Source organism: Mycteria americana, chromosome 4, assembly GCF_035582795.1.
Source record: "Mycteria americana isolate JAX WOST 10 ecotype Jacksonville Zoo and Gardens chromosome 4, USCA_MyAme_1.0, whole genome shotgun sequence".
Taxonomy (NCBI): Eukaryota; Metazoa; Chordata; class Aves; order Ciconiiformes; family Ciconiidae; genus Mycteria; species Mycteria americana.
In genome coordinates this window covers 25,221,014-25,241,459 of record NC_134368.1, presented here as the reverse complement: position 1 = coordinate 25,241,459, position 20,446 = coordinate 25,221,014, and positions in this window count along the sequence as shown.

The window sequence follows — 20,446 nt, the reverse complement described above, 5'->3', positions numbered from 1 at the left end:
ATGTAAGTTATTAAATTTAAAACGTAAGTATCTCCAAATGAAGTTTCCGTAATATTTGAGTTTCTTTTCATTTTCAATAATGAAATATAAAGAAACATGCCTAACTGAAATATTAAGAAATATGGCTAAAATGAAGCACTAGTGATGCAAATCTGTTTCAAGAATTTATTTATCACTCCTTAAAGGAGTTGAAGGCTTTGGTGGCTTTTTCTGCATGTTTCCTTCCTCCTTTGCTTTATGAAGGTCTTTTACAACCAAGATATGAGGGTGGCAGGGGAAAAGAGAAGCGGAACTTGGTGTAGATGGAAGGCAGAGCAAGATCTCAGGCCAGCTGTCATTCCACCTAAAAAGCTGTTATAAGTATTCCTGAGCATTATTTTAATGATAATTAATTTAGGCCCCCTCCAGCCCCCCCAAGACTCCCTTCCTTCCATTAATCTCTGAAGAATTTTTGATCCGATATTTACAAGTATGGTCTTTTGTAGAAGAAATGAGAAACTTTCTCTTCTTTCCTTCCTGTGTCTTCCTCCCGCTGGAACATTTTGGCTGGGTTGCCAGCCAGCAGTAGGCAGGAGCCTGCTGACTGCAGGTTTCTCTTGGACAAATGATGCAGTTTGCTTTAAACACACTAGTACCCGCAGTTAAGCCAGACAAACAGATGGAAAAAGTTTAAAATAAAGCTGCGTAAGCTCCAATGAGGCAAAAAATATATACTTTTAAAAGTTTTGTTAGCTTTCTACAAAAACGGCACCCCAGGGAAGGTTCTGTCACTGAATTTTATAGGCCAGGTGTTCGCCTGAACAAAAGCAGAAAGAAAGAGTTGTGTTTTTTTTTAAAAAAGAGGGGGGAGTTTACTGTTTCCTCTGGTATTTTTCTTTCACAGAAGAAATCAACAGGGGTCCCAAAATGTTATTTTAAAACCAGCTTAAAAGGCTTGTTTAAAGCGAGTATTTAAATATTGTGAGGGTTTATTTCCAGTTTCCATTTTCCCCTATATTTTTCTGTCGTAGAATAATAGTTTTAGTTGCTTCTGAAGTGCTGAAAATTACTTTTAAGGAGACTTTTAAATGACAACAGATTTTTTTTCCCCCTTCACTTTAGTCTTCTGGATGTGTTTTAGGGAAAGATTTCAAAGTGAAAATGAGTAGGTATGAAACTGCAGTTATTGACAATGATTCATTATTTTTTCCTTATTTTATATTTTGACCTGATTCTTTATCTTCATCCTACCTACTGATCTCTTGACTATGGCAAAAGCGTACCACTGAAAACAGTAGAGCTGCTCATAATGCATAGAGTTAAATGACCAGGAGCAGTGCTGGAATGAGTGAGTAGCTTATTTGAGTCAAGAGAAAAGAAAGAAAGCATCTTTCTTTGCAAAAATAGATATAAATGGAACAAAATGTGGAGGAGATCTGTTCTTGTTAAACCATTGATTGAGTTTGTATTTTTTTAAATTAATATTGCATAAGAATAAGTGAGTGACTTGTAGAATTTGGTAAACAGATTTACATTTCATCAAAAACCTTCTGCTAATTTTATAAGGATACTGCTGCAACATAGGTTAGATGTTTGTGATGCTGTTTCAAAACCTGAAGCTTTTGTAACATGTTTCTTTCTCCATGGGGTCTAAACGTGATTGCTTTACTCATCTAAGTAGATAAAGTTGACAGCAATGGAAATACCACCTTATGACAGGTAATCACAGTTTAGCTAGTGGCCTCCTCTTGATAAATAATCAAAATACCAGTCGGCTTTCCCTGGTAAGCATAATTATAACTTTCTCCATATTAGTCTTCCCAAAGCTACTAGAATATATCCAGTGGCTGGCAGGTAAGTACAAATACATACAGTCATCTTTTCCCAAGAGTGATGTAACAGTGCTTAAATGTTTAGTTCTGACCCATTGATTACAAAACTCTGCACCACGAAGGCTCTTGAAGCAGTCAGTGTAAGTCAATTTTCTTTGCTTTTTTTTTGGTTCAGTGTCCTTCTGGTGCAAATAATAGGATAAAGCTTATGTGGAACAGAATTACGATTAAGAGAACTATGAAGGGATAATGTTTGATGGGAGCAGGCTCTATAATTTTGTTGTTTTTCTTCTTCCATAGTGAGAATTTTTCTGAAAAATATTGGAAAATAGTTTTTTCTTGCCCTACATAAATAACAAATCTTTTATATTGTTCTTTAGTTTTGAGTTTTTAGAGTTTTTAGTTTTTATTTAGTTGAATAATGAAGCTTTCTGTTTTGAGTTTGAAAAATAAAACACAACATCTTTTTTATCTGGAAACTGAAAAAAACACTGAAGGCTCTTATCTGTCCCAAGAGCTTTTAGTCTAGTGTTGTTCATGTAGAAATTTCTGAGGCCATATGGGCACAGTAGGTTTCACAGAGTCATTTTCAGTTTCCATCTATGTCTAACATATTGCTACGCACAATTGTAACTTGAAAGGCAAGGAGGTTCATTTAAGGTTTTTAAAAGTTATCAAATTTCAATAGATTTCTAATAGCAAGATGTAAAATTTCTGTACTTGGATGAAGTAATATTGGTAATGATTATAAGGTTTATGACACGGATGTTAAATACCTGAATTAAAAAATTATAATCCATCCTTAATGAATACTTGTTTTCTTGTCCCTCCACTTCCCAAACCTTACCTCACCGCCCCTGGTGTCTTTGCAAGCTTGATGTGCAGGTGCTATACAAGCATGTTTAAATCCCTTTGCTTACATACACAGAACATGAGGCAGTTATTCAACTAAATATCTGCAGGTCTTTAAGTAACCAGAGCTAGCATGTAGATTTAGATTTCTCCTTGCAAAGAGAAATATATTTGAATAAAGTCTCTTACATGCCATACTCCTCTAACGGAGTCAGAACTGTTTGATGCTACTTGCTTCACAGGTTAGTCTGGTATTAATGAGGGAAGTAAGTAAGTTGCGACAACACCCTGGAGATCTGGGAAACGGATCCTGGGAAGATGGTATTTCTTTTACATAGCCATCTGCTTTAAGCTCCTACTTTAAATACAAAGGATATCTTTCATAGCCACCATCAGTCTTGTGACAGCATTTGCAAATAATGATCTGTAAGCAATAGTGCACACAGTAAATGAGGTTTGTATTAATGATAAGCAAACATAAAAAGGACTTAAAATTTCACATTATAGTTTTGGATGGGTGTTCAAATACAGGTTAGAGTTACATGAGCCCTATAACTTATGATAGGGAAGACTTTTCTCATTAAATTTCCTCCACCATGTCTTAATCTTCTTGAGCTAAAATATGACAATAATTCCACTTAGCAACATTGCTATATAGGTGTCTACTCAGATTTTGGTTTTATCTCCTGACTGAGGAACTGGCAAAGTTGAATTCTATATGCAAGAACTGAATTTCCTTTGAATTTTTTACAGGAATTTAATTAAAGAATTGTAGTTCCTTTTTGCAGGAACTATTCCTTTCAGATGTGTTCTGTGAACTGTTATCCTGTTGGTTTTTTTATATTGACCAAAAATATTGTTCATTTCCTTGCCTCTAAACTCAGGAAATACTTGAATTGTTTTCTCTTTAATTTGCTCCTTTACCTCTCTCACCAAAAAAAAAAAAAAAAAAAAAAAGAGATAAAGGGGTCTTAGTCAAATATTGCTGAGTTCTTACAACAACTTATTGTATGTTTTATATTCTTCCATGTAGCTCCAAGCAGTTATAAAGGTTTCACGTAGCTGCATCTTAATGATACAGGATCGTAATTTAGATGGCAAATCCACTTTGCCTTCTGCAACGAGAGTTAGTTAACCTGTAGAGCCTCTCCTGGCTTGATTAATGGTAGTTTATTTTGTTCTGGTTATATGAACCCTACTGACTTATTTCAACCTCCATCTAACATCCATCTTACTGAATCCTGTTGCGTCAGTCCCTGTGTTTGTATTGGATAAAGTGCTCTTGGCTTCTTAAGTGAAAGAGGCTGTATCCCATAAAAGCCAGGTACTTCTGCTGATTCCTTTCCTTTTTTCCAGCTTCTTTTCATACAGAAGGGAAAACAAAATGGAAAAATGATTCATTCAGATCTCAACAGCTCTTCCTAAATTTTCCCTGCTGAGCCAACACAGCATTCACAGCTAGGAGAGATATCAAGTAAACAGCCACCTAGATTTCTTACCAAGGGCTAGATTTTACTGTTACTTCACAAATATGCATGCAAAACTTGTGTCTGTAATCCTAATTTTAATATCTGATGATTTTGCATTCATGATATTTGTGTTTCAAGTTTGATATCTCAGAACGTATGTTTGCAACAGCTGAAGCATTTGGGAAATGGGAAATTCTGGCTCCATTATACATTAACAACAAAACTCTGACTACAGTGGGATAAAGTTAATGCCACTCTCTTGCATGAGGCTTGTATGATATTTGGAGGTTCCTGATTAAGTGACTTAAGTGACATCTGAAACTGTATATTTATCTACACGAAGGAAAACCTGGTAAACATTGTAGATTTATTTATGGGTACTTATCTGAAAAGTTGATCCTAAATAAGCAATTTCAAATTAGGAAATAAGTTAGATTTATTTTTCATGTCTCCTGCTTTTAGGAATTCCTAGTCTTGGTGACTCTAACCATAGCTATCTCCTAAAATGCCTTGACTATTGAACTATTTTTAGTGGAGATACAAGTTGTATCACTATGGTTTGAATTGCCAGGTAGTGTCGCCATTACTGAAACAACATACACTATGTAACAAGACAGTCAGATTTCCAAACTGTTCCTGATATCCAGAGGCTACTCATGATTTACATTTAAAGAGCTGTGCGGAAATAGAAAAAATAGAGCAACATATCATATGTCAAATTGAGTTTGGACACAGTCTGAAGCCATTAGGATTACTTCAGTTAATAAAAAGAACACTTATGAAGACTGATATGGTATAAGGGTATTAATTTGAAGCGGAGATTATAACTTTATTTTGACATATGCTGAATATTAGCCAGACATATCACAGAAAAAGAAGTTCTGGGATGACAGCGTGCAGTCTGACTGAGCATCCGCCTGAAGCATTCTGCCGTAAATTCCAGATTCTAACATCTGTCCAAAAAAGAGGTAAGGTGGATTTATTATTAAGGCAGTAGATGGGTATTTACAGTTCTTTATTACTTATTAGTTCTGCTAATAAAGAGCTAAAAAGGAAATAGTTAGAGTGATGAGAAGAAAGTTTATTTTCAAGGGCTTGTTTTGGATTATCACTTTCTGTTTCATTCCATTTTTTCCACAGCAGCGGTGGCTGGTGCTGTACCTATAAAAGCTTATGCCAAACACAACTCTGCCCTTTTCAAATCTTTTTAAACTCCTACCCAGAAAACCAGAGAAGTCAGAAGCACAAGGCCACCTAAACAGGTCATCAAGGGACTTACCTTCTGAAAATTTTCTGTAACACAGTCTATATGCAATCATGTTCAACAGGGGAACACTGAACAGCTTAAAAATCCATGGAGAAGTGGTATGGCCAGGAGATGCCATCTCTTCTAGGCAAAGATCTTTGCTCTCTTCTAGGCAAAGATCTGTTTGCTCGCTCCAGCATATACCATTTAGCAGATGTACAGATTTAACAGAGTGTGTGGGGCTTGTTCTGCAGGCTGTTAAGACACCGATCCTTTGCTAGGATCAATGTAGCTAGACTGATTTAGGCTGACTGAGAACTGGGCCATATATATACACACTAGTGTTAGTTAGAATTACAATAGAGAAATGAATGCAGAATATGTAAAAGGGATGAATGACATGATTAGGTATTTGTAGCATGGAAGAGAGGAAGTTTTTTACAGTTAGTTTCTAGAATGTGGTGCCTAAAAACACAGTCAACCAAAAAGAGAAGGAAAAAGTAGGGAAGGGGAATAGGGAAGAAGTCAACTGAAATTCATTTTACTAGAAGCTACTTGTTAAGTAAAAATTCTTGTATACAGACAACTCTTCCTCAGTAAAGACTTTGTATTTTCTTAATATTTCTCATTTTAAAAGGTTCATTCATGTAAGTCTATTACACAATAAACTCTTCCAGAAGTGAATGGAAGAGTTAGAATAAACCTATGAAAAATAGCACTAGGTATGTAATGGGTCTTTTTGAGTTCTGTAGGGAGGCAGTTAATTGACAAGTGGTTTCTACTGATTAATTTACAAGAACAAAAAGAACAACATGGGATGAATTACTTCATTACTACTGATCTGCTTTTTTTTTCTTTTCAGATTATTTTTCTCTTTTTGCCAAAGCGAAGAAAGAGATAAAAATACCTAACTAAATATCTTGTTGTTGATATTCCCAGACTATATGGGGCAAGATTAAAATGCAGAAGAGTAAGTGAAAAAAAAAATTGAAAGTCAGTTTGTTCTGTAGAAGTTAATTCATTAAGGTTGACCCTCTTGTAGGTCTTTTGTCAACATTTTTTGTCTTCCATCTGTGCAGCCACTGCTGCATAACATCCTAATAACTTCAGTGAGTTATTTCGGAGATACATTTTTTCTGACACATGCTGCCTCAGGCTTCTCCTGAAAACATAATTCTCCAAATTTTAGCAATCACTTAGTGTCTATCATTCTTTTCTGTCCTTCCAGTCTTTCTCTTTGCCTTTTGACTACTTTCCAGGCAGCTGTTCTCATTGTGTGCTCTTAAATTCATCTCCACTTGGGAAAGTGCATCAAGTTTGCAATAGATCAGTCCATTTCCGTTTCACTGCCATCCTTTGTTTGCAACAGTAAGTCTCACTGCTTGCAAAATGCAAGGAATCATATGTGACTCATTCATGTAGTATTTGTCAAATTTTCTTCTTAGAGCACTTCTCTGATAGATCTTTTCCTCAAGGCAAATGTAAACCCCATGCGTTCAAGATCAGAGGAAAGCAATGTAATCGCAAATTGGAAGAATAATTTGCAGATGGAATGTATTAATTAAAGAAGGAATTTAGGTTGAGTTGTAAGCATAATCTTTAAGATATTTACTGGATATAAAAATCAATCCTTCACACACTTAAGATCTTCAGAACTGAGCTATTAAAAAAGTTCCCCAGAACAGAAAGAAGCAAAGCTTGGCTATTCGTTAAAATCATGATTAGGCAAAGTGCATAATGGTTTATTGAAATGCAATGTTCAGTCATGCAAGTGAAAAATTGGTAATATCTCTTCTTCATATGTGAGAATGAAATGTCGCAAAAGATGGAGACATTATCACTGCAAATATTCAGAACCACATTTCTGTTCTAGCAGCAGCAGGAATCACAGCTTTGTGTGCTTCAACAACAGCCTGCATTCATCAGTATGTAGTAACAGTTAAATCTTACTCTCATTATCATCTGTATTCTCAGGTACAGTGTGTTATAGAAGGAAGGAAAGGCTGAATAACTGGCTTTTTTTGTTTAGAGTAATTAACTGGATGATCTAAACTACACCTCAGTGTTAGTGGTTCAGTTGCTCTTGGGAATTCATTTGTGCAGCACTTCAAACAAACTCTGAGCTTGAACATTAAAGAGTGGTGGAACAGACCCTAGTTAGTCTTTGCTGTCTTTGTCCAGGAAGAAAAAATGATTCACTTTGACAGAATGAAAAGGTGGACGTGTATTTTTCTTTCACTCAGAGGGAAAAACAAAAGTCTCCAAAAAGCCATACTCTGTTGCTTTGGATAACACTGGTTTTTCCTTGTCAAATTGTTAGAAGTGTTTTTCCTCCCTGTTTATTTATGACTACTTTTTTTCTTGTTCCGCATAGTCCATACTATGCAAGCATTTCATACAACTCAGACCTTTGTTCAAAGAGCAGATAAATAATCCAGACACCCAGATTCTGGGGTGGAAATGGAAGGACAGTGTGTTTAAAGGAAATGTCTGTGTTACTGAGATTAGAGATTGTAGCTGAATAAAAAAAGAAGTGCTGCTGGACTTAGCTTTCTCTGTCTAGTTTTCTAAATAGAGCCCTGACACAGGTACTAAAGGTCCCCCATATGGTGAAATTGGAAGAGTTAGGTACCTTCAAATAAGATTAGAAAAACTCTTCACTGTAAGAGTGAGCCACGTATATGTAGTCAATACTCAGTTAGTTCTGAAGTGCTCTCTGAAGTCTTTCATCTGACTTAGGACTCCAGCCAGGCATTTCTTTTCATTTGATTTAAAGAATCCACTTCTGCAGATAACTGTGAACAAGACTCCATTTTCTTAAATGCACTTTTTATATAAAATGTTCCACTGGCTAGAGAATTGCGATTTTTGGTGTTTGTAATACCTTCTAGGGTCGTGTTACAGGCTTGGAAGCCCCAACATACTCTTTTGCTGAAGTTGTGGTATTGCATAGCTTAGAATCATAAGATAAAGAAGTGGGATGATTTTTTTTTGAAGCATTACATATTTATCCATCTTCCATTAAGCAGGTATTTAATGAATTCTTCTTTCTAAAACAGAGAAATTGCACGTACCCCCATTTAGCTAGTCTTTCCCTTCCTCCTTTCCCCTCCCCTTATGCTGTCCTTCACTCTGGCAGATTCATTTTGCCAATCTTCTGTTGCCTTGTGCTAATGACAAACTGAGGGAGGGAGGTAAAATCACAAAAATCTGGTTGTCTTGACAGCTAATGACAAAACCAGCAATCTGCTGGTTTCACAAGATGTACTTACTGCCATGAGATTTGTTTCAGCGTCCATGGAGGAAAAGAAACTTTCTACATCTTTATTCTTAGCTTTTTAAGCTTTTTAGACATTTTAAATTTTTTTCTTGGGAAAATCAACCCTGAAATAAATTATTAACAGAATAAAATGTGAATGAAATTGTTTGGGGTAAATTAAAAAAAAAAAGGACTGGTTGTGCAAAGTTTTATTGGTAATTCACCATACATAATCTTATGTTCAGTAGCTATTAAAGCATTAAGTGTTACTTTAAGCATAACTACCTTGTCTCAGCTGCTGAATTTATAGAAATGCATCAAAAATATTTTCTCTATAGTAACTTTGTTTCATTTTTGCTTTTTTCCCACGCACAAACCATAAAGAATAGCCTTTCCTGAATATCCTTTGTTGTTATGATAGTCTATCAAATGGAATAAAAAAGAAATACTTAATATAGAGAAAAATTGGCTATAGAAAAAGTGATATTATTGCAGTCTTTTATGACCAATTATAAAACTGAGAGATCATTTCAGGAACAGTCCTGGTGTAATTTGACACACTAAATCATCATGATAGTTCTAGAAAGGCCCTAAAGACATACTTACTTAAAGTGCTTAAAGATAATAGGAACTAAAATGAAATAAAATTAACAAAACCTGACATCAATACCATCATATTTCCACTTCTCTGAATTATTTACAGAATGACTTGCATTTTTCTGCATGAAAGATTTAATTTTAACCACTTTTTAGATAACCAGACTTGTTACTCAGTTGGAGTTTTTGGCTGTTTGTGTACATACTCTCTTAAAAATCAGCAAGATAATTGTAGTTTTGGTTTGGCTAATTAAACTTCAGCCTGGACTAGAGACAATGCTTACAAGTACCTGGACCATACTCAACAGAACATAAAGTAATGTCTTAAGAAGGTATATCTGAACAAACTCTGTTTTGAATTAAAGAATAATATGTGGAAAGGATCTGAAGCGTATCCAGTTCTTCAGCAGAAGGCACTGATATTCTGACCCAAAAAGAACATACTTTCACCGTCCTTGCTTTCACAAAAAATTGCCTCAGCATCCTGGAAGTGTCTTAGACAAGTAGTTGTCCTCATGGACAATTTTATATTCTCTCTTACTCCAAGAACCTGTTAATTTGTGTAACACCATTTCAAAACAGAGGCATCAGACGACTTTATTCCCTGGCAGAGAAGTGATTTCCCCACTTCACACACAGTGCCACTGAGGATGTTTAGTAGACTGTAGGACATAAATACCAAGTTTTCTGGCTAAATACTGTCAGAATACTGTCTGTATTCTATTAATTACATGCACATACTGTAATATATTACTTATATAACTCTTTATATAGGCTTTATTCTTAATACTGTTTTTCTTGAACAGTTTGGATTAGATAGAGAAAGAAACCACATGATTTTAAGTTTTTGTTTTTATAAAAATAATTTCTAACTACTTTTTTATGTGGGTGTGAATGTGTGTGTGTGTGTGTGTACATATATGCACACAAAACATAAGTAATAATAAAACACTAGATATATGACTTTATATTCCTGTTTTATTTGGGATATGTGTAATCATTAAGTTAGGTAGAGGAAATTAAATTCCATTCTAAACTGTATTTTTAGTTTCTTTCTAGCTTTTGAGTGGGAAAACTAATTTATGTTGGCTTCCAAATTGACAGATATAGCATGAAACTACAGAAAAAATTGTTCTTCAAAGTTTGAGGAAAATTGGACAAACTCTGTCTGAGCTCACATCATTAAAAAAATTGCCCTCAAATGAATTGACTAGTTTAATTTTTCTGGGCCCCCTACTTTAAAATGGCACAAAACTTCTTTCACATAAATTGAACTACCTAAGAAGTAATATACAAATGGTATTGGGAAAATATAAAAGTCAAATAAATCAAATTTAATGTTTTCCTTTTCCCTCCTCTAGTCCTAATCTAAGTGCTCATGGTTATTAAATTCAGTGGGAATGTATTTAGGCCTCAACCCAGCAAACCACTCAAACACATTTTTTATTTTAGTTTAAATTATATTTATCACGTAGGACTGCTGCCTACAAGTTGATTTACTTTCTTATTCATTCAAGAGTTATAATTAATATTTCAAATAAAACTTTTCATGAAGTCAGTAGATTTCAAAAGTAAGAGTACTTCTGAGCACTGGGGTCAGCACTGTGTTTCAACCAGGAATTTGAGATATGTGTGCATAGAGTTGGGGACCAGAAAGAGCTTTGAGACAGAAATTACCAAAAAAGAAGAGAAAATACATATCAGGAATACTGTACATGGTGGCAAACTTGTGCTGAGAAAGAAGAAAAAAAATTTCACTTTTAAAAGGCCACTATAAAGTTAATTATAATTATACATTTATATCAAAGTTTTATAAATAGATGTGCTTTTACTTTAAAAGTACTTCGTTTTTTTGTGTTATATATTCCAGAACAGTACCCTGTATTGAATGCAGGCTTCAGAAATGATCTGCAATGATCAGGCCTCATGTAGTTTGAAAAAAAAATCTCTGCTGAGACAGGCAGCCTGCTTTTTGTTAAGTGTTCTTGTTTATTTTCAAATTTTTTTAACAAACCAGCTTGAAAGCTGAGTGTTTTAGAGGGTTATATAGACTTCAGATTTTTGTGAGTAAATCCCTATGCATATAAAATTATTCAAATACTACATAAAATAATTCCATATTTTTCATGAGGAATACAAGAATTCGTGGCATATTAAGCTTACATCAAAGTAAACATACAGATATTGGCAGCCACGTGAGGATTGCTAATATCATTTGGAAGGTCACTTCTGTAAAATATGCTGCTTTTAGCAACCAATAGAAGAAAGCTCACAAACGATGTATTTTAGATATATTTCCGTTGGGAAGCTTTGGATCAGTAGAAACTTGACTGCAAAAATATATATGTGTAACTTTTTTTAAAAAAAAGGCAAAAGAAAAAAAAAGCAGGTTGAAAGTAAATATCTAGGTTTATATAACAAAGTCTTCAATGTTGCTGTATTCTCCATAATATGGAGGGATTGTACTAAATTTAGTAAATACACAGGATCCATTTCTTCAGTATTATACCATTTTTACTTATTAAAATTCAGCAAGGTTCTGCCAGTTAGTGCAGCATTTGCTCTTTCTTTCCAGGTTATCGTGACTGCATTGTAATTTTTTCGCTTACATCAATTTATGACCGGAAGAAATATCTATTGTATCGAGTAGGGAAATTATGTTGTTATTTTAAGAAACAACCTTGTATTATAATACATATAATACCAAAATGTGTGTGTGTATATATATATATATGCAGATAATATCTATCTATAGATACAGCTATCTATCTCCAGTGTCTCAATTACTACTAAAAATGCTGGAAGCATACTGTAAATAATGCAAATATGGTTCTTAGTGGTCACCCAGCAAGGGAAGACAATAGTGCCTTGGAAAATCCAAGGAAAGTTGAAAATATGTAGCTTAAAATATTTTCCTTTGATTTAATTTTTTCCCAGATGTCCAATAGTTATAGGAAAGCCAAAAATATAACTCCTAGAGGAAGAATCACAAAAAGGAGTAGAGGAAGGATCTTAGAATGAAATTGTTTGTTTGTTTGTTTTGATGCATGTAGTCCTGTAATATCATTTCAGCAGAAGGTAAAACAAATCTGATGATACAAATTAGAAGGAGGGAGCAAGAGCAAAAGGTAGGAAATTTGATGAGGAGAATTCAAAAGCAGAGTATAGGAAAGACTGAGAAGAAGTTTGGGCAGGTTGGCATGAGAACAGATTATTTCATGTCTACAATTCTCATATAATTGTTCTAGGGCTTCCTTATCTTTTATGGAATCTAATTTTGATTTTTCACTGAATTAATCTCTTTGTGGGCTTTAAATTAGACCGGTCATATAAATCATATGTTTTAGAAGAAAGCATCTGTAACATTCATTTCAAATAACAGAAATATTTATGTGTGTGCTGCAGATTTGTCTTCCAAAAAATATGCCAGAAGAGAGAGTGTAGATAAAAGATGAAGACTCTCCTTTGAGGTTGGTGAGAATACATTTAATGAAAAACCTGTATAAATCTTGGTGATGGATCCTTTGGTGTTTTAAAGGAAACCAAAAAATCCAGTGCCTCCAGTACCTCACCCCCAGGAAAGTGAGGTTTTCTAGGTACTTCATGAAAACATAGTTGACCCCATTATTTAGAGGAGGAAGCTGATGCATATCTCTGTATATATCAGGCCTTGCATGTGGCCTTGCATTATTTCTTTTGCTAAACAAGTTTATTTCTTGATCTTGGAAGCCTCTTTCTGGGTTTCTTTATCGGTAAATTTCTGGGGAAATCTCATCTACCCTGAAGGTTTGGGAAAGAAGAGTGATACTTACCTTGGACCCTTCAGCTAGCAAGTCTGCTGCATGTTAACGGAGGAGAGCAGAGCAGTATACCACCGATACATGAAAGAACTGGGATATTGTTCTGTTTCAGCTCCCAAGAATAGTGGGTTGAAATAACGTAGTCTGGGAATGATTAGCCTACAGATCTCTGTGGGCAGATCCTTATGCAAAACGGGTGTAACATTTTCGAAGAATGAAAAGCTGACTCTGACCAGTGTTGGTGGTGGGCCTCTTGCATACTCAGCTTAACTTTGAAAAGCAGAGGCATGGTCAAGGCGATGTGCTATTCTGGGTAGTTGCCTGATGTGTTCTCCTCTCTTTTGGAGAAGTAACAATGCTTAACTGATTTGCAGAGGCTATACTCAAGTAAACTAGTGTCAAGTTCAGAATATCAACTTTTATGCCTATCTTAGCTTGCAAGTATGAAGATAAATGACCACGCAGTTGTCTGACTTCATGTATGTCTTTTTTCTTCAACTCTTTTCTAGTTTATTACTCTTCCAGCAGCTAAATTCACTCACTGCTGATCTTCTGTTTCCCTGTAACTAACTTTATCTTTCTAACACTTGACTTATCACCAGTGTGAAACTCTTGATTTATACCAGGTATATTCCTCTTTTTCCAAGACACAGCAAAGACAGGCTTCTGCTATGTTTTACATAAACTTCTTACATCACTATATATTGCATGAATATAAACCTTTCAGTGAAAGTTTCATAATGCAAGCCATTATGAAGGCCTTTGTCTAAAGGTAATTATGAGCTGCCCTTTAGCTTCATATTGTAAGGTAATAGTGTGGCAAAGGAACACATATGTATCAAATAAGATTTTATCTTTTGTTCATTTTCAGTACTGACTTTCTCCGTGTAATAGTGTAAGAAACTGCCAGAACACTTGACCTGGAAAATATGCTACCTCATCAGAACGTGATCATGATTAGTATCGTTCCATTACAGAATGATGTTAGTGCTGCCTGATAGCTTTCTGATATTTGAAGTAACATTTAAAGCAAAAAGAAAAGGTTCAGTAAGACCTGACTTCCCAGAGCTGTTGTCACTTTGACATGAGTTTCTTTGCAGAAAAAGCCTGACCTTATATACTATTGCTTCTGCAAGACGTAGTTCATCAACTGCATCCATGTGAACACGGAAGTAAACTGATATAGGTGTCTTTTTCTTAAAATTCAGATGGGAGGAGGAAGAAAGGAGGCGTTAGCTTCTTACCTTGTCTGGGAATATCTTGGGAAGTTTCTTACCTTGTCTGGGAAGCCCACTGGAGGGCTGAGAACTAGCATGTTAAACAACAAGGGTCTACTGCTACTTGGCAGCTATGGTAATTACGACTTGGGGCATAATTGCAAGCCCCAGTAACAACACAGAATGAATTAGGAACTGAGCAGTCTAGAAAAGTCATTAACTATGAAAATGATTTACTGTTATGTTAATTGGAAGAATGGTGTCAAGAACTGTTTCTTTAAAGAGTTTTCCAATAAGTAGTAGCAACCACTAGCTGCAAGAGCATAGCGTAGCAGCATGTTATTAATTCTTTGTAATGCAGTATTTCTGCAGATTTCATAGCTTTTTTTAAAGTTGCTTTAAAAAGGGCAGGGAGGGGAGGCTTTATGAGTAAAGCAATGCTCTCTGTCCCAATAATGACTTCTAACAGGGAACTGGCAAGAGTTAAAAACAGTTATTGGGCTCTTTAGAGACTCTGAATCAGCAGCCCCTGGGTTCGAAGGTTAGATCCATTCACAATAGAGTTTTCCTGCCTGGAGGAAAAACTGCCCAGGAAGGGACAGAAGGCATCTCTTAAATGACACTGAATTTCATCTGTTGTTTCATCTATGCCATGATGAACAGGTAGAATTTTACCCTGACATCTTAGATAAATGCCTTGTATGTATCTGAGATTAGGTGTGGTGGCATTGTAATATTTGACTCTCGGTTGTGATGCAGAAGAATGAGCAAGTCACCCTTCTGTCTGCGGTGGAAAGCTTTCTCCTGGAATACTTAGATCTCTAAAACTTATGGTCTCAGAGACTGTCATCAGAAGGCATTGAATGCTGGATCACTCAGCTTGCAAAATGGTTCCACTTGTTATCAAGTGACCTTAAGGTTTTCTTCACTAGTTTAACCTGGATAATATGAAGCCTGCATTCAAATGTCCCTATGGCAGCCGTGAGGAGAGAAAATTGTAACTTCTTCAAGATTAGAAGTTCAAACTGTGATGGCTGTACCTTTTAACCCCATAACTGGCTTTTACCCTCATCTCTGTAAGCCTGTTAGCTTTATCATGTTGAAGAGATCATGACATCTTCCAAAGCACCTGGGGAAAGCATTTACTTTCAGTTCATTGATTAAGCTATTCTCTGGGACAGCAATGTCACCCAGCTGTGTCTAGTCTTTTTATGCTTAAGTAATTATAATTAAGGTTATAGTCTTCTTTACTACTTTGCACTAGTACATTAATATTTTTAACTACTTTAAATAAAAAACAAAACCAAAAAGCTTAGCTAGGACAAAAAGCAAGTGCATGCAGGAGATGAGGAGTTACCACTTCTGTTTAAATACAACTTATGTAGAACTGTGAGAAGAGCTTATGAAAAACAGAATGGACATTCTAATATAATGCATTTTTTGCTGCTTGTGACTTGTAGCATACTCAAATTCTGCCTTGTTAGTTACTAATCTTGAAAAAATTAGCTTTCTGTCTTATCACAGTGAAAGTCTGCATCATGACAGGATATTGCAGAATATGTAATAGACAACTGTGTCCCATAATAAAACTTATACTGTAGCAACAGAGGCAGCCTTGGTTTCTTCCTTAAACTCAAAAGCATCCAGTGTTCCTCTTATGTCAAAAAGAACATATTTAGTAAGTCAAATCTTTTTGTTGAATTTGAGATAACAATTGAGCATAATTACTGCTTCCAGAATATTACTAGTATATTACTATATTACTATACTATATTACTAATACATTACTACTTCTTTAGTGTATTTTCACCTGTTTGGGCGAAAGGTATATTTTAAGGATCTGTGGAATTTAGAGTTGTTCTAGAAAGAGTGAAAACCAGTCTTCCTTTTAGATAATGTATTCCCCAAATTCATTTTGTATATAAACTCAAGTTAGATATAAGATTTTTAGCATGGTGTCTGAAAATATTTTTTCTTTCATATATATATATATATATATATACATATGTACTAAACTTTAAGCTGCAAACAGTGTAAGTATAGGTTAGCTTAGTGAGATAAGGAATTCCTAACTTAGCATTAGATTAAACTACACCTCTTTTTGATATTTGCTGCATGTGCTCTTGGGCTAGCTAGACAGCTCGTGTGGGTCTTCTTCCAAAATATAGGGGAGATTATATTTTCCATGGCTAGACTTTGGATAGGTACATTGTAGTAAGTGACATTCATACTAGATGCCAAATATGTAATCCTTCTGGGAAATGCTAATTACTTGAATGAGAAAAATAAGAAGTTATACAGATTTTTTATTTTTGTGAGAGAAAGAAAGAGAAAGAGATAAGATTGGGGGGGGGGGAGAGGAAAAAATATGCAAATTTGTAAGCTACGTCCCACTTAACCAGATTTGTATGCCCACATTTGTTCAGAAGATGGAACTTTAGTAGGTTAATAGTCTACTTTGAGACAAGCCATAAGAGATACAGAAAAAAGTGCTAGACAATGTAGCCTCTGCTAGATTTATGAGGAGTTCACATAAACTCACTGGTGTCATGCTTTAACATTTAGGATTTGTTTACTGCATTAAAGTATGCTTATGATTTTAAATTACAGCATGAAACTAGGCCTAGGTGAGAAAAAGTTGTTTGGGAAAGAAACCTAATCTGAACTGAAACAGGCAAAAAGCTTAAAGTAGATCTGGGACTATTATGTCTTTACATGCTCTTAGTAAAGAGAGACTTTCTATTTCCTTCTTTCTCTGTTTGAAAAATACTAAATTTAGGATGAATTATGAATGGAGATGGCTTCAAAAACATGAAGCCATCTCTACCCTCAAGAGAAAACATCAGCAACTTTAAGCTCTCTAGAAGAGCAACTCTTTTCTCATTATTTTTATTCATAGAACAATAAGTTTTGACATGAGATCAGGACCTCTAGGCACTATTGCTATTCTAATTTATTTAATACAGTGAAGGAATTCATGTTAAATAGGGAGTGCTTTGACACAGAGCTGAATTGATTCCATGTCTTATTTGTCTTTAACTGGGCTTTAATCATTACAGTTTTGTTGGAATCTATATCATTAAATTCACTTAAGCTGATTGCCCATTAAATATTGTAATGGTGCGCTAAGCACTTCAGGAAATTAATATTTGTATGCTAGACATTTCTCATTGTCTTACATTAGCTGGAATATTTTGGATACCTGCAGGATCATTGCTAATGACAGGTAAGAAATTAAATAATGTAGAAGGCTGATATAAATTCACTACTTTATCATGGGCTAGTAACAGTTTTTTGAACATTAACTATGTGTCGTAGTGAAGATCAGCTGGTTTGTAGTGTTATTAAAATTTCACAAGACTGTCTCTTCAGAAGGAGAAAATAAAAGGAAATGTCCTCCGTTGGGAGGAGGAGCTAGCTGCCTATCACAGATTGTGGAGCTTTTTAGAGTAGTGTAACATAAATTATTATGAAGGGTTTAACTGTATAGGTATTCTCTAATTAGGAATATTTAAACAAGTTAAAACTAAGAAAAGGCTATGTTTTTGAAATTAGGAAAATTCTATGCATAAATATTTACCTACCTGAGTTCAAGCTGGGCAAAGAAATGTAACGATCATAACTTTTTACTGTCACAGTTTCCTGCCAGATAAATAAAGTTTATGTAAGACTATTGATCTGTGCATGTCTTGTATTTATGACCTTGATTTCCCAGTGTAAAACTTCTAGAAAATGTTTTTTCTCTTAAATAAAAAATGTTGCCTTCAAAGCTAATATTACCTATAATCAGTGAGTATGTTTAAAGTAATACTGACACATGGATTGCCACTCTCTAGTAGCTTGTCTTCTGTTTCTCAAATTCTGTTTCTTTGAGAAGAGGAAAAAACCTAATTCTCATGTAACTTATTAGTAACATGTGACTTTTTTCTTCATTATCCCCCCCCCAGTAAAAATAGGTGAGAATATTGAGACAGAAATGTGTGTGAGGTATCAGTGTATATTCTGGGATTTTTCTAGTGTAAAACTGACCTGAATTAGAAGTGTTGGGCCTTGCTAAAAGGTAAGTCTTTGAGTCAGGAACTGCTGGGCAGGAAGGAAGAAGTCACAGAAATGGGAATAAGAGAAAAATATGAAGGAGGTATTTGGCTGGGATCATTAGTTCAGTGAAATAGCCAAGGGGTATATTGGATGACCCTGAAGACCCAAGTAATAGAAATGGGATGAAATTCAATAGCACAGCATGGAAGGTCATACACTAGGGGACTAATAACAAGCATTTCTGCAATAAGCTAGGAGCTGATCAGCTGAGGTGCAGTAGTCAATCACAGGATGGCTATAAGTTTCTGATACGATACAATCCAAGGGTGTGTTAGCTAATATATTTCTAGGAGGGAAAAGGAAATCCACAAACCCGTATAGAGACCTTACTTGTAATATTAAGTATCATTTCAGTCATCTTGTTTTCAAAATAGATGGATTTAATCAGTAATAGGTGCAGAAATGTACTACTAAAGTATCTTGGCTTTTAACCCTTAAAATAAAATCTGAGAGGAGGTATGATTTGTTCCATATAAGCACTTTAGGGAGGTAAGTATCAGTACTAGACATTAAGTCAATGTGTTTTGCTGGGATATGAACAAATACATATCAACTGTGGATCAGATTGGGTGGCAACTTAAAGGCCAATAACTATCAGAGTTGTGATATTCTGGTTCAGCTTTCTAAAATAAGCAAAAAAAAACCCCCGAACAACCTAGATGAAGTAAAGCTTTATCAATTTTAGATGTTTCGGGATCAGGCTATCTGTAATGTCAAGTGCTGTAACAGAAAAAACCTTTTTAGCTAGGTCTGTGGCATTTTTTTTTTAATTCCTAATTTATGTGTGGAAAATGACATTAACCAAGGTTACCCCAACCTCTGTATGATCTTCACTGACCAAGAATATGGACAATCAATTTTTTGATATTCATAAACAGCCATTAATATGTGTCTATGATGGATGCAAAAACGTTACAGGAGGAAGGAGAAGCTGGGAGACAAATTTAAAGAGGAATGATTCAGAGAGCAGTTTTGGCATGTAAATAGACTTTGGACAGATTGAGGATTAATTTTTTCAGAAGCTCTTGTGAGTGAAGGCAAAATGGGAAAAAAGCTGTTTTGGAGCTAAATATATTGGTCAAGATAAATGAATGGGTTAGGGTGGAAGAATAGTTTTTCAGAAATGCATGGATGCTCAAAGACAGCTTCAGGAGTTTATTTCTGACTTGGTAACTGAGTAATTATCAATGATATGATGATTATTGCCGTGAACCCCCTCAAAGAGGAGTACTTATTTGCTACTTATTTGTGTGTAATACAGAGAGTAGCAGGCTCATTAGCTTTGCCTTTGGTCAGCAGAGCAAAAGGGTATGACAGAGGAAATTAGCTCTCCCAGTGGTGGAAGGTTCTGACACCTGCCATGGCTCTTTTCTGGACTTGCAGTTGCCTCCTCAGTTTGCTACTCTAGCTGAATGCTCCCCCTAACTCTGGGCACATGGTAATTCACATGTGAGCACTAATTAATTGGTTCATTTAATCAGTGTGTGTGCAGAAAAGGCCTTATGCTAGCAGTATTTCTCCCCAGGAGAGCTTGCCCATTTGAGAGGCATGGTCTCTATGTCCCCTGATAGCAATTAACAACTACCAAATTGCTCCTGCTGAATAATCATGAAATTTGTCTGTCTCGGATCATTTCATGTAGTCTAATAGTGCTTAAATTTAGTATCTTGCCAAACTGGGGCCCATTAGAATTGACAGTGATTTCGTGTGCTTTTTGAGCTAATTTAAATGAATGCCTTATCTGGATATGAAACTACTTAATGCTTGATGTTTACATATTGATACTTGTTTGAATATTTTTACAAATATTTGGGCAAAATTTAAATTTTTAAATTTAAATTAAGAGTCTTTAAATTAAAAGCCTTTTCTAAATTTAAATTAGAAAAGATCAAAATAAACAACAGTAAATATCAGCATAGATTTCTGCTTCTGTTTAATTGCTAAAAGTTCAAAATAAATTTGTTTGTCTACATGATTAGCATACTAAGACTTGATATCATTCCTACCAAATGTGATTACTTGAAAGCCACACTTCTAATTTTTTTAATTATTATTATTGCTCTTCAGGAAAGCATGGTGAACAAAGACGTCTAATAG